The sequence below is a fragment of the Marmota monax genome, unplaced genomic scaffold, assembly GCF_021218885.2.
Source record: "Marmota monax isolate L192 unplaced genomic scaffold, Marmota_monax_Labrador192_F-V1.1 WCK01_AAM20220418_F8-fsc00185, whole genome shotgun sequence".
Classification (NCBI taxonomy): Eukaryota; Metazoa; Chordata; class Mammalia; order Rodentia; family Sciuridae; genus Marmota; species Marmota monax.
The window spans coordinates 3,236,658-3,248,557 of NW_026693278.1; the positions used below are offsets into that span (position 1 = coordinate 3,236,658).

The 11,900-nt window shown below is 44.2% G+C and overlaps 1 long non-coding RNA gene across 2 annotated transcripts; it reads right to left on the reverse strand.

Annotated features, from left to right (window-relative positions):
* Positions 1 to 1,113: 1,113 nt before the first annotated feature.
* LOC131424635 (uncharacterized) lies at positions 1,114 to 11,750 on the reverse strand. Of its 2 annotated transcripts, none has more exons than XR_009227988.1 (3): positions 11,374 to 11,750; positions 7,412 to 7,470; positions 1,114 to 3,304 (listed from the first exon to the last, which is right to left on the reverse strand). It is a non-coding gene; the product is annotated as an uncharacterized LOC131424635 (long non-coding RNA). The 2 variants fall into 2 exon arrangements; XR_009227989.1 differs by lacking the exon at positions 1,114 to 3,304 and adding an exon at positions 6,125 to 6,892.
* Between the last annotated feature and the right edge of the window lie 150 nt (positions 11,751 to 11,900).

The following is an 11,900-nucleotide window of genomic DNA, read 5'->3' on the forward strand; positions in this document are numbered from 1 at the left end:
GTCCGCAGGTGCGAAGCCTGGGGAGCGTCCTCCCCTGGTACCGAGCTCGCCTGCGATTCTTAGGACCGCTATGCTCTCCTTTAAATTAAAGCTCTCCGTCCTGGAGGACCTGGTGTACCTTGATACGGAGAAGGAGGCAGCGAAGAGCTTCTAGAAGCTCAAGGGAGGGTTTTTTAGACCTTGCCATGTCCGAGGGGAGGCATTGCCAGCTGCGTGGGATGTGGACACTCTCAGGTAGAACCGTCCCAAGGGGCAGCCCTTCTCTTTTGTTCAATCAACAAATGAGCGTTCAGGGGCACTGGATCACTGAGCCACATCACCAGCCCTAATTTGTATTTTGTATTTTATTTGTATTCAGGGCTTCAGTGACATGGGGCTTCAGTGACATGGGGCCATCTGGGGAGAGATACATTCCCCTAGGAAATGTAAACTGAGTAGAAATGAGTCTGAGTCAATCTGGAGAAGACCAGAAGAACCTGCAGACCCCAGGGGACGTTGGAGCATGGAGGTTCTCAAGTGGGGAACAGCCTGGATGGTGCAGAGAAGGGACGGTGGAGGGAACAGGGCCGTGTGAAGGATTTTGGACTTGATCCCAAGAGCAGTGGGAAGCCATCGAAGCCGGGGAATAATGTAATCTTTACAGTTCTACACCGAAGAATATTTTTGCTTTGCTTTCACATTCGCCAAAAAAAAAAAAAAAAAGGATTTTGAATTCCACACCTGCCATACTGATTTTTTTTTTTCAGAAATAAGAGAATGATGGAATATGTGTTTATTTTCAGGGTTAAATGTGCTAACAGATGCAAATTGCCTAGCATTTTATATGTGGTCTATAAATGGTAATTCCCTTATCTTTCCTCTAAATTTCATTCCACAATTTCTGCTATTTCAGGAACACTGAACCGATCCTCCCCACAGACTAAAGATAAATTACATTTGAAGGACATTGGATAGATGTGCTTCAAAATTTGATTGGTTCAAAAGATCAAATTTATTACGCAAGGGATGGGGTTGTGGCTCAGTGGCAAAGCGCTTGCCTAGCATGTGTGAGGCACTGGGTTCGATTCTCAGCACCACATATCAATAAATAAAATAAAGGTCCATTGACAACTAAAAAAAATTTTAAATTTATTATGCAAATAGTAAGCTCTTCGTGATCATACAACATATTAATCGATTTATGGAAATGAAATTTGCATTTCACTTTTTGGATGCATATTTATTGCATAAAATAAGACCCCATTCCACAAAGTTGGATTCACATCTCCGTTGTTCCCCATTGTTAGGTCACCACCTTGCTGGCCACAATAGTAGACTTTCAAATAGTTGTTGGGTTGATTTAAATACTGGAAGATATTTCTGCTAAATTTCAAGTCAGGGGAATCAGTTCTGGAGTTTTCTCTTTATAGTTGTTAACATGAATTTTGATGGCATGAGAAAGCTTGTTCTCTGAATTATATTTAGCTCATACAAACTCTACTGCACAATTATGTTGTAAAGAGGAATTAGGTTTTATCTTTAAGTTGTTATTATAGCTTTGGGAAGAGGTGAACATGCAGAATAACTACATAAAGTGGTAGCATATTGTATTATTAATTTTGTTCCTTTTTTTTTTTACCATGGTGTTGGGCCTACAACATACTGATACGTGTGGTAGGTATATCAGGCAGGGTCTGTATAAGAAACAGATGGCACACTCAAAGTAGATAATTAGAGGAGGATTTAATAAAGAGACTATCTGCAAGGTTTGGGCAGGGCACAGGGAAACCATAAGGTTATGTGTAGTACCCAGGGGACTAGTAATAGCCTTTACCACTCCTAGATCTGAAGGTTGAGGGGAGGGAGAGATTTATAGAATCCATTAAAAGAGGGTTGTGTGGGAAGGACAACCTTGAGAAGAAGGGGTGATCTTTTATCAAAAGACACAACCAACCTAAGATGATCTGGCAGGGAGGGAGTTGGGGAAGAGTTATGTCAACCTTATCCTCCTTTTTGGGGGGGTAGGGAGTACTGGGGATTGAACTCAGGAGCACTGGATCACTGAGCCACATCCCCAGCCCTATTTTGTATTTTATTTAGAGACAGGGCCTCACTGAGTTGTTTAGCGCCTCACTTTTGCTGAGGCTGGCTTTGAACTCGAGATTTTCCTGCATCAGCCTCCCGAGCCACAGGGATGACAGGTGTGTGTCATCATGCCCAGCTAACCTCATATTCCTTGTGTCTTTCAGTTTCCTGCTGCTGTCTCCCCTTGGCTATACCCAACAAAGCTAGAGGGCAGTGCAGCAAGTTGGTGTCATTCATATAGGTCAGCACCCCAGGGCAAAGGGCAGGACAGAGAAGGTTAGACAAGTAGGTCTGGAGGAGCAAATGGAAAATATCCAGTACAACAGGTTTCATTTACATGTTGAATAAAGACTTGATATTTCAATCTTTGTGTCTTAGCAAGGCAGGGAAACCTGGGGGGGGATAGGACCATGGCAGCAAGCTTGGGGTTTGCATTGATTTGTTTCTACTGCATACACTACACAAAGCAATTCTGAGAAGCCCAGCAATGACAGAGGGGTCCCAGAAAAGCATCTCATTCTCCTTCCTGCTTGTATTTTTAAGAACGCGTCCCCAGTCTATCAAAGCACTTGTTTAGAGCTCTGAATAGTAAATATGTCCCCACTGGTCTCAAAATTAGATGCTGCTTCCCTGGAAGTAAGAGAGTAGAGGCAAAGCACACGGGTTCTGGATCTTCTGGCTAGCAACTGCCAGTTATGTTCCCTGCCATGTTGGTGCCCTTTAGGTAGCAGCTGCACGGTCATTTTTTTTTTTTTTTTCAAGCAGGAAGACCAGAATAGGATTCATCCCTGCGACTCTGGAAATTGCACCTGCTCTTATGAATGGAGTGGATTTTGGTCTCTCGCGTTGTGAGTCTGGGAAATCATTCCCCTGTTTAATGAGGTCCTTCAGAAAAGGAGGGAACGGGTCTCTTTCAGTGACATGACTTTGACAAGCAAATCAATTCGTTCCATTTGTTTCCTCTTTGAAAACAGCAATCCTCGAGCGTTACATAATCTAATCTTCATGCCTCGCTGGTTTGTTCTGTCCTCCTGAGGAATTGGCAGATGGTGCCAATGCGGAGACCCGCGCACACGCCTCGCAAGCCTCATGGTAACAGGAGCGTTGCTCACAGTGTCTGTCTCTCTGCTGTGGGGTCCCTCGCTGGCATTTGTTTCTCTGGATCAGTTTGCTCTTTAGCATTCCTCGGGCACTGCTGGCTTCTTGCCTTGGGCTCTCATTCCAAGATTAATTGGAAAGGCTGAAAGCAGATAAAAAGAGAACAGAGAGTGAAGTTGAAAGGGCAGAGAATTGGTGGGATTTTTGTCTAAAAACCCTCCTCCGTTCAAAGCTGAGTGTCTCTGGAGATCATAGTGCAGACTCTGACTTCTTCATTCAGCTTGGCCCTTGTGTACATCCTTGTTGCTGGGTTACACATAAGTACAGGGACAGGGCTGGCTGTGTCAGAGACAGGAAAGGAGAGATCTGCTTGATGAGGACTTGGACTCCTGTCTCTAAAAGTGAGTCACATACCTGCAGAATCAATTGTTCCCCAGATAGGCAGCTGCCTGGAATCCACCTTTACGTCAGTGATGTCACCTTCACTAAGGGAAGATTATGTCAGGACTGTAACGTGAGGAGCCTCGTCAGACAGAACTCCAATATTTAGGTGTCTTTGCAAAGTCACTGCCTCTACAACTCATTAAAAATAAATGAATAAATAAATAATGCCTGCAAATGGCAGTTTTATTTTACCTTTTCTTTTTCTTTTTTCAGTAAAGAGGATTGAAGTCAGGGTCACTCTACCACTGAGCTACATCCCGAGCCCTTTTTATTTTTATTTTTAAAATTTTAAGTCAGGGTCTTGCTAAGTTGCTGAGGCTGGCCTTGAGTCTGGGATCCTCCTACTTCAGCCTCCCAAGTTGCAAAGATTACATGCATGCGCTCAAGTGGCAGCCTTCGGGGAAGCCAAGGCATCCTGGACATTTTGTGATTGGTCTAATCCTAACAATTCTGAGGCCCAGAAGTCAGCTGACATGCTCTGCACTACCTTTGAGTTGTTAAAACACTGAAATACTTCCATACTCATTGGTAAATATATGAGCTTCCCACTGCCTCCCAATCCTCTGCTATTTTTTTTTTTAAATACCTGGGGTTGAATCTAGGGGTCTTAACCACTGAGCCACATCCCCAGTCCTTTTATATTCTTATTGTGAGTCAGGGTCTCGCTAAGTTGCTTAGGGCCTCGCTAAGTTGATGAGGCTGGCTTTGAACTCACCATCTTGCAGGCACGCGCCACTACACGCGGCTCCTCTGCTAATTCTTAAGTGTTGACAGAATCTTATTTTAGGTGATTTCGTGAGTGGCTCTACCTTTCTGTGCAGCAGCCTGAGAGCTTCCTTTGCTGAACGTATTTTGTTTCTAGTCATGCAGTACCAGTAGGTCTGCTTGGTGCAGGGCCAGGCACGTTTCCAAGTGCCACAGATGTAACCGCCCTGCTCACAGACTGCACTGTCGGCTGACTCTGATTTTGGATGGAATCTCCAGGCAATTAAAACACAGAACCCTCCTGCCTGTGGCAAAACCATGGCTGGTCCTTAAAGGTCACCTACACCTTTATGCTTGCTGGTCACTCAGGGGCTAGGTTTATACAGCAGAAATGACCTAGGCCCTGAGTTCTAAAGGAGAAAAACAACCCATATTGAATATCCTTTGAATTCCTACCTCTAAAGTGAGTCCACACAGGGGACTAATTTCTATAAAAACAATAATGTTTTGCTTCTTTTCATTTGCTATCCTTTTGCTAAATGTTAGATGAGCACCTATTATGGTATTAGTGTTCACCACTGGGCTGGGTGTAGGATATCCAGTAGTGAATAAAACAGACCTTATCTCTGCTTTCATGGAACATACAGTCTAGAGGGGGAAACAGTAAAGGAGGCCACTGTGGAGTGACGTTAGGTCATCTGAACTGGGTTGAATTTCATCTAATGGAAACTGTGTAGATGTAATGGTCGACTTTCGCTGTTTTGCACAGTTATCATATGTATCTCATTGCTAGAGTCCTGGGGTATATGGAATCAGTATTAAAAAGTCAAGACAGTGGGGGGGGGGGTCATTTCCTGTACCAGCCAAGATTCCAGAGAGGCTGAGAACTGCTCTGTATTAGGGAAAGGAAAGAGGGAATGTTCTGAATGAGAAATGGTGGTGTTGGTATGTTCTAATAGCTGGAGATCAGGTGTGCTGTTTTGTTTTTGTTTTGTTTCTTGATGGTGCTAGAGATTGAACCCAGGACCTTGTGTATACTAGACAAGTGCTCTACCACTGAGCTACACGCTAGTCCAGATGTGATGGTTTTTTGTTTGTTTGTTTTTGGATCAGGGATTGAATCCGGGGGCTCTCAACCACTGAACCACATCCCAAGCCCTTTTTTTAAAAAAAAAATTTTTGGAGTTGTAAATGGGCAGAATACCTTTGTTTGTTTATTTTTATGTGGTGCTGAGGATCAAACCAGTGCCTCCCACACGCTAGGCAAGCGCTCTGACACTGAGCTACAGCCCTAACCCTCCCAAGCCCTTTTTTATTTTTTATTTTGAGACAAGGTCTTACTAAGTTGCTTAGGGCCTCACTATGTTGCTGAGGCTGGCCTTGAACTTGTGATCCTCCTGCCTCAGCCTCCCAGGCTGCTGGGATCATTGGTGTGGGCCATCACACCCAGCAAAGTGTGCTGAAGATATAATTTCTGGGCTGTGGTTGTAGCTCAGTGGTAGATCATTTGCCTAGCACATGTGAGGCACTGGGTTCGATCCTCAGCACCACTTAAAAATAAATAAATAAAATGAAGGTATTGTGTCCATCTATGACTAAAAAAATATATATACATTAAAAAAAAGAAGATATAACTTCTGACCAATCAGTCGTCTGTAGGGAGTAGAATTTCCCTCATCTATGCTTTTTCTCTCCTTCACCCTTGTAACCAAGTGAGTTCTGTAGCCACTATTTTGAAAATCATTAATCATGCCCCTAGGACAGTCTAGTAGTTGGTCATACTTGTCGGTATTAATTATTTTTGATCCATCTGTCTTGCTTGTTTTTCTTTTTATTATTATTTATACACAGCGAGATATACAGTCTTAAGTGTGCCATTCAATTTTGACCCATGCATATTTTGTAACCTCCATGTCTTTTTATTTTATTTGAAAATTCTTGGAATCCTCTTAAGTGATGAACATGTAGGTCCAAAGGCAGATTTTTGGAGAGGAATCTTCTATTTAGTATGCTGACTGTCCCCTCACCCCCCAAAAGAAAATTCTCCTTCAATCCTTTCCTGTATTCTCCAATCACCACAGAGGACATAAAACCATAAGAACATTTTGTAATCCTCGCTTTCTGAAACCTAACAGAGAGATTTTGTCATCTGAAAACAAGGGAGGATTAACTGCAGATTTTTGATTCTGACAACGGCAGAAAGGAATGAGTTAGACAAGGGACGTCACAGAGAATTAATTCAAGTTCCAAGTGTGACTGCTCCATCACCTTTTCCAAGACTCTGCACATGACATAAAGTCTCAGTCAGGAAGGAAGAGTTTTTAAAGGAGTTTGCTACAGGGACATGGCATTATTGGAACTGTTAAATGAGAGATCCATGCACCTATTATGAATGTGGCCCCCAACCCTGGCTTACTCCTTCTGAACGGATTCTCCCTAAAAATGAGACATAAAGACAATTATATGCAGCCCTTGCTAGACTGATGCTGTGGTCCCATCTCGATTTAATTGCCCGTGCATTCTGCGAAGATGTCTTTTTCGTGCTCCAGAATAACTCTCCTTTGGCATAATTTTCACCCGACTGTTAAACAAATAGTATAACAACATGCAATTAGTTAATAATTACAATTTGTGTATCACCTAAAGGCGAGTGTGAGGCTTCATGTGAAAGTGCTTCTGAAGCTAGCAAGGTATGTACAATCCAGAAGGATTATTTTAAAATTATTTCTACATGGTAGGATACTTTGTAGGAATTACGGTGCCATTATATCTCACCATCAGTGAGGCAAGCTATTTTCATTTTCTGTATCCGAGATTTTCCAGATGTCTTAATGATGATATTTCTGAAATATTTCCTGAATCTGACCCAGCTTCTACATTTAGCCCTCATTACCTCCCCTCCAGACTTAAAAGTCCTTGAAGGCATGATATTCACTTATTTATTACTCTATTCCAAAATTTAGCACATGAAGGGTATTCAATAATTGCTATTAATTGAATAAACCTACTTGGCCTTGCCTTCAGTGTCCTTCTAATCTGCCCCCAAATATATCAGCATTATCTTCAAAACCAGGTCTAAGAAGGGTGCTATGGTGCATACCTTATATCCCAGTGATTCAGGAAGCTGAGGCAGGAGGATCACAAGGTCAAAGTCAGCCTCTGTCTCAAAAAAAAAAAAATTAGGGCTGAGGTGGTGGCTCAGTTGGAGAGCACTTGCCTAGCATGTGTGAGGCACTGAGTTCGATTCTTAGCACCACATATAAATTAATAAATAAATAAAGGTCCATCAACAACTGAAAAAATATTTTTAAAAAAATTAAAATTAAAAAGGATTGGACGTAGCTCAATGGCAGAGCACCCCTGGGTTCAATCCCAGTACCACAAAAACAAACGCACACAGTCCTGCCTGCATATGATATGAGCTACAGACCTTCAAGGATTCTCCATTGCCTGTAAAATAAAGTGCAAACTCCTGAATGGCACGTTCCAGATCCTTCACAGTCTAGTTCCTAAGCACTTTTCCAGGCCCATCTCCTAGCCCTTATTCTCCCTCCTCCCTTCAACAATGATCCCCAAGCACACCAGGCGGGTTCACAGTCCCAAGCCTTTGCTTAGGCTGTTCCCTCTGCTTGGAACGACCTTCCTCTGACCCTCCTTATTCATCTGATAGAATCCACTTCTTCAGAAAGCAGCTCAAATGTCACTTCCTCTGCTGCCTTCTCTAACTCCCTGAAGGTTCTGTTTTGTGTTCTCCTATAAGGTAACCTGCTCTCATATAACCTAACACCCTTACTGTGTGTTTTCCTGTCTTATTAGAGTTGGTTTTTTTCCTCTTCCTTTTTCTCTCTTTACAATTCCTTTTGCAGGTGCCATAGTAGTTAACCCATACCTTGGGTTCAATACCTGACTGGCTCTGAGGTTCCATGCTTGCCGTCCAACAAGTGACCTCTGCAAAGCAGCCAATGAGATTTTAATAACATACACAACCATGTGCCACTCCTCTATACAAACCCACTAGTGGCTTGCTATCTGGTCGGAAAGAAACCCAGAGCCCTTGTGTTTCTGGCCCCGGCCTTCCTCTTCAGCTCCTTCTCTCCCACCTCCTTGCTCACTCCAACCCTCCTTGCAGCTCCTTGAAAATACCAAGCTGTTTCCTCCTCAGGACATTTGAATGTCTTCCCTCTGCCAGGAAAGCTCTTCCCCCAGCTGTATATACATGACTTGCTTCTTCACTTCGTTTTAGTTTCTGCTCAAATGATCTCTCTGCAGAGACCTTCCTTCCTTAGACAAGGTCTAAACTAGCACTGTCTGGGCTGTGAGTGTGGCTCAGTGGTAGAGTGCTTGTCCAGCATGTGGGAGGGGATTCCTGGCACCATTAAATAAATAAAAAAAACTCGGACAGTCCATTTAAGCTCAGTGTTGTTGGTCTGTTTTTTATAGTACTAGGGATAGATCACAAGGGCATTTTACCACTCAGCTACATTCCTAGACCTTTTTATTTTATTTTGACAGGGTCTTGCTAAATTGCTGAGGCTGGCCTAGAACTTGTGATTCTACAGCTGCCTCATTCTCCCAAGTTGCTGGGATCACAGGTGTATACCACCATGCCCAGTTTAAGTTCTTTTTTTCTTCTTTTTCTTTTTCTTCTTCTTTTTTTTTTTTTTAAGTACTGGGGATTAAACCCAAGGGGACTTAACCACTGAGCCATATCCCCAGCTCTTTTTATTTTATTTTATTTTAATTTTGAGACAGGGTCTCACTAAGTTGTTTAGGGCTTCACTAAGTTGCTGAAGCTGGCTTTGAACTTTCAATCTTCTTGCCAAGCCACAGGGATTACAGGTGTGCACCACTGCGCCTGGCTCTAAGTTCTGTCTTGTTACCTGCTTTATTCCTTTTTGTGGCACTGCATACTATCAATTTGCCACCATTAATTTCCTACAACTTATTTTGTTTGTCACCATATCCCTCTTCCTTAGAATAGCGCCTGTCATGGCTAGGGGATATACCTTAGTGGTAGAGTGCTTATGTAGCATGCATGAGACCCTGAGTTCTATCCCTTGCTCCTATCCCGAGCTCTGCCAGGATAAAGCGAGGGGACAGAGGGGGGCCGGGGAGAAAGAGAGAAAGAAATAGTGCCTGGTAAATAACAAGCACTCAAGTATATATCTGTTGAATAAATGGATGATTTTTAAAATATTTTATTTTATTTTTTGTACAAGGGATAGAACCCAGGGGCCCTTAACCACTGAGCCACATCCCCAGCACCCTCTGTTTTAAAGGCTAGTTTCTTTCTTTCTTTTTTTTAGTTGTTGATGGACCTTTAATTAATTAATTAATTTCAATTTGGTGCTGGTATTCAAACCCAGTGCCCCACACATGCTAGGCAAGTGCTCTACCACTGAGCTAAGGGCCTTGCTAAGATGCTGAGGCTGGCTTTGAACTTGCAGTCCTCCTGCCTCAGCCTCCCTAGCAGCTGGGATTACAGGTGTGTGCCACCATGCCTGGCTGGGATGAATTTTGGAAGTCAGGTACCTAGCACAGTGCCTGGTTGCACAAATATTGGATAAATAAATGATCAAATTAATAAATTTTGTAAATGAAATGGAATTCTAGCATACATGCAGGATCATCTGGGATACAAGTGTAGATGTTCGATTCATTTGCTCTGTGAAGATAATTTTGATTTCTGGCATTTGCTCTAATAATCACAGGGGATCTAGCCAGGTTCTTTACCTTCCAGAAACGAGTCATTGACAGAGGTGTTGCCCAAGAATATTTAGGGGATTTCAGAAAGGTACCCAAAGAATGGCAGAGCAAGGATTTAGACTACCCATCAGCCCACTGCCTCTCATCAGCTTCTGAGGGATTCTGCTAAGGTACTTTATCTCCTGTGATTTATATTGAATGTACATTTGTTTTTAATCCTGCTTAACACTGATTATTCTGAGGGCTGGAACAGGTCAAGACATTAACTGACCCCAAACTCTGAGAGGCTGGACCCTTTACACCCCGCATATCTGAGGGGACATTGCAGTGAGTCTTTAGGGCTGCTCCCTCCACCCCCAGCCTGCCTCAGTTACTTGTGACTAAGAACCAAATGGCTTTGATGGCAATTCAGTCCCTTATAGTAGGTGAATTGGGGAGCAATTTGCCATACTTTCCTTTTTCATTTTGGCCTCTGGGTAGTTATTTACCCTGCCCATTCCATTTTTCTTAATTTCTGGCATATGCATGAGTGAAGGAAGCAGACAGTGCAGAGACTAGGGATCCCGTGGCACAAATGAAGCATATGTAATATGGGCAGCCTACATATCTATCTTTTGGCTTTTTGGGGTGGGGTACTGGGGATGGAACTAGTAAGGGCATTCTACCACTGGGCTACATCTCTGACCTTTTTTAAAATTTGAGACTCACTAAGTTGCCCAGGCTGGTCTTCAACTTGTGATCCTCCTGCCTCAGCCTCCTGAGTAGCTAAATTACAGGTTTGCACCACCCTGCCAGCCCATGGATCCTTCTAAGAGGCTAAGCAGTGATCAGACTGTGGATAGCGTTTGGGCCAGAAACCAGAACAGGGAGAGCTGGGGAGGTTTCCCAATCCCTGAATCTCAAGCATCTCATTACTAAACAAGAGTTGTAGATGGGGCCTGAGGAAGTGCAGAGAAAAGAGAACAGGCTAACTGAATGTGTGCTTTGTCCAAGCACTGGACTAGTTCAAGATGTCATCTGATGTCACAAGGAAGTTAGTTATGATTATCATCTGCACTTTATAGAAGAGGAAAACAAGGCTTAGAGGAGTTGATGACACTTGCCCAACATACTCAGATGGTAAGCCTCAGCTGGGACTTGAGATTCAAACCAGCCCTGCTTGACTCCTGGTTGTCTACGAAGAGCAAGAATCTCCCTAGCAGATACAAGGGTGGGAAGAGGGGTGGGCAAGAGAGGCAGCAAATGGGTCCCACCTGAGACTTGATCATCATCATGCACCTCCTAGACAGGTACTTTAGCAGGTGCCACCTGACTTGTGTTCTGTTCTTAGAATTGAAATTTCTATAGCTGACTTACCAAGGCCATCGAAGTCCCACAGAATGGTATTGCGCCCCACGGAATGAAGCCTTTCCTTACAGCATGTCCTTCCATGCCATTCTGGCTCCTGCGTTTATACGCAGTGGTGTCACAGGGTGCCTTCATCCTCCTTGGCTCTTTGGTTCCCTGCGCCTCTTTCATCCTCTTGCCAAAGTTGTACCCCCTGAAGAGTGTATCCTGCCTACACTTTGGGGTTCGGGTGGTTCCGGGGTACTGTGGAAGCTTCCGGGCGTGATAAGGATTGCTGCGGACGCGACTAGGGTCTCGGCCTCTTTGGGGCGGTTCGCCAAGCCCCTTTCCTTGCGCTCGCCGCTGCGCGCCGCAGCGCCCCCTTCACCACCAGGGGCCGCCCGGAAGCGGGACTCCCCGAGCGCTGGGCGGGGAAAGGGGCGGGGCGCGGCGGTACCTGGGCCGCCCGAGAGCTGGGGGTGGGTTCTCGGGGGACAGCAGGCAGCCCCCCCAGATCTGTACCGCCAGCCGCCGGGAGCTCGGGGCTCCGGGCGTAG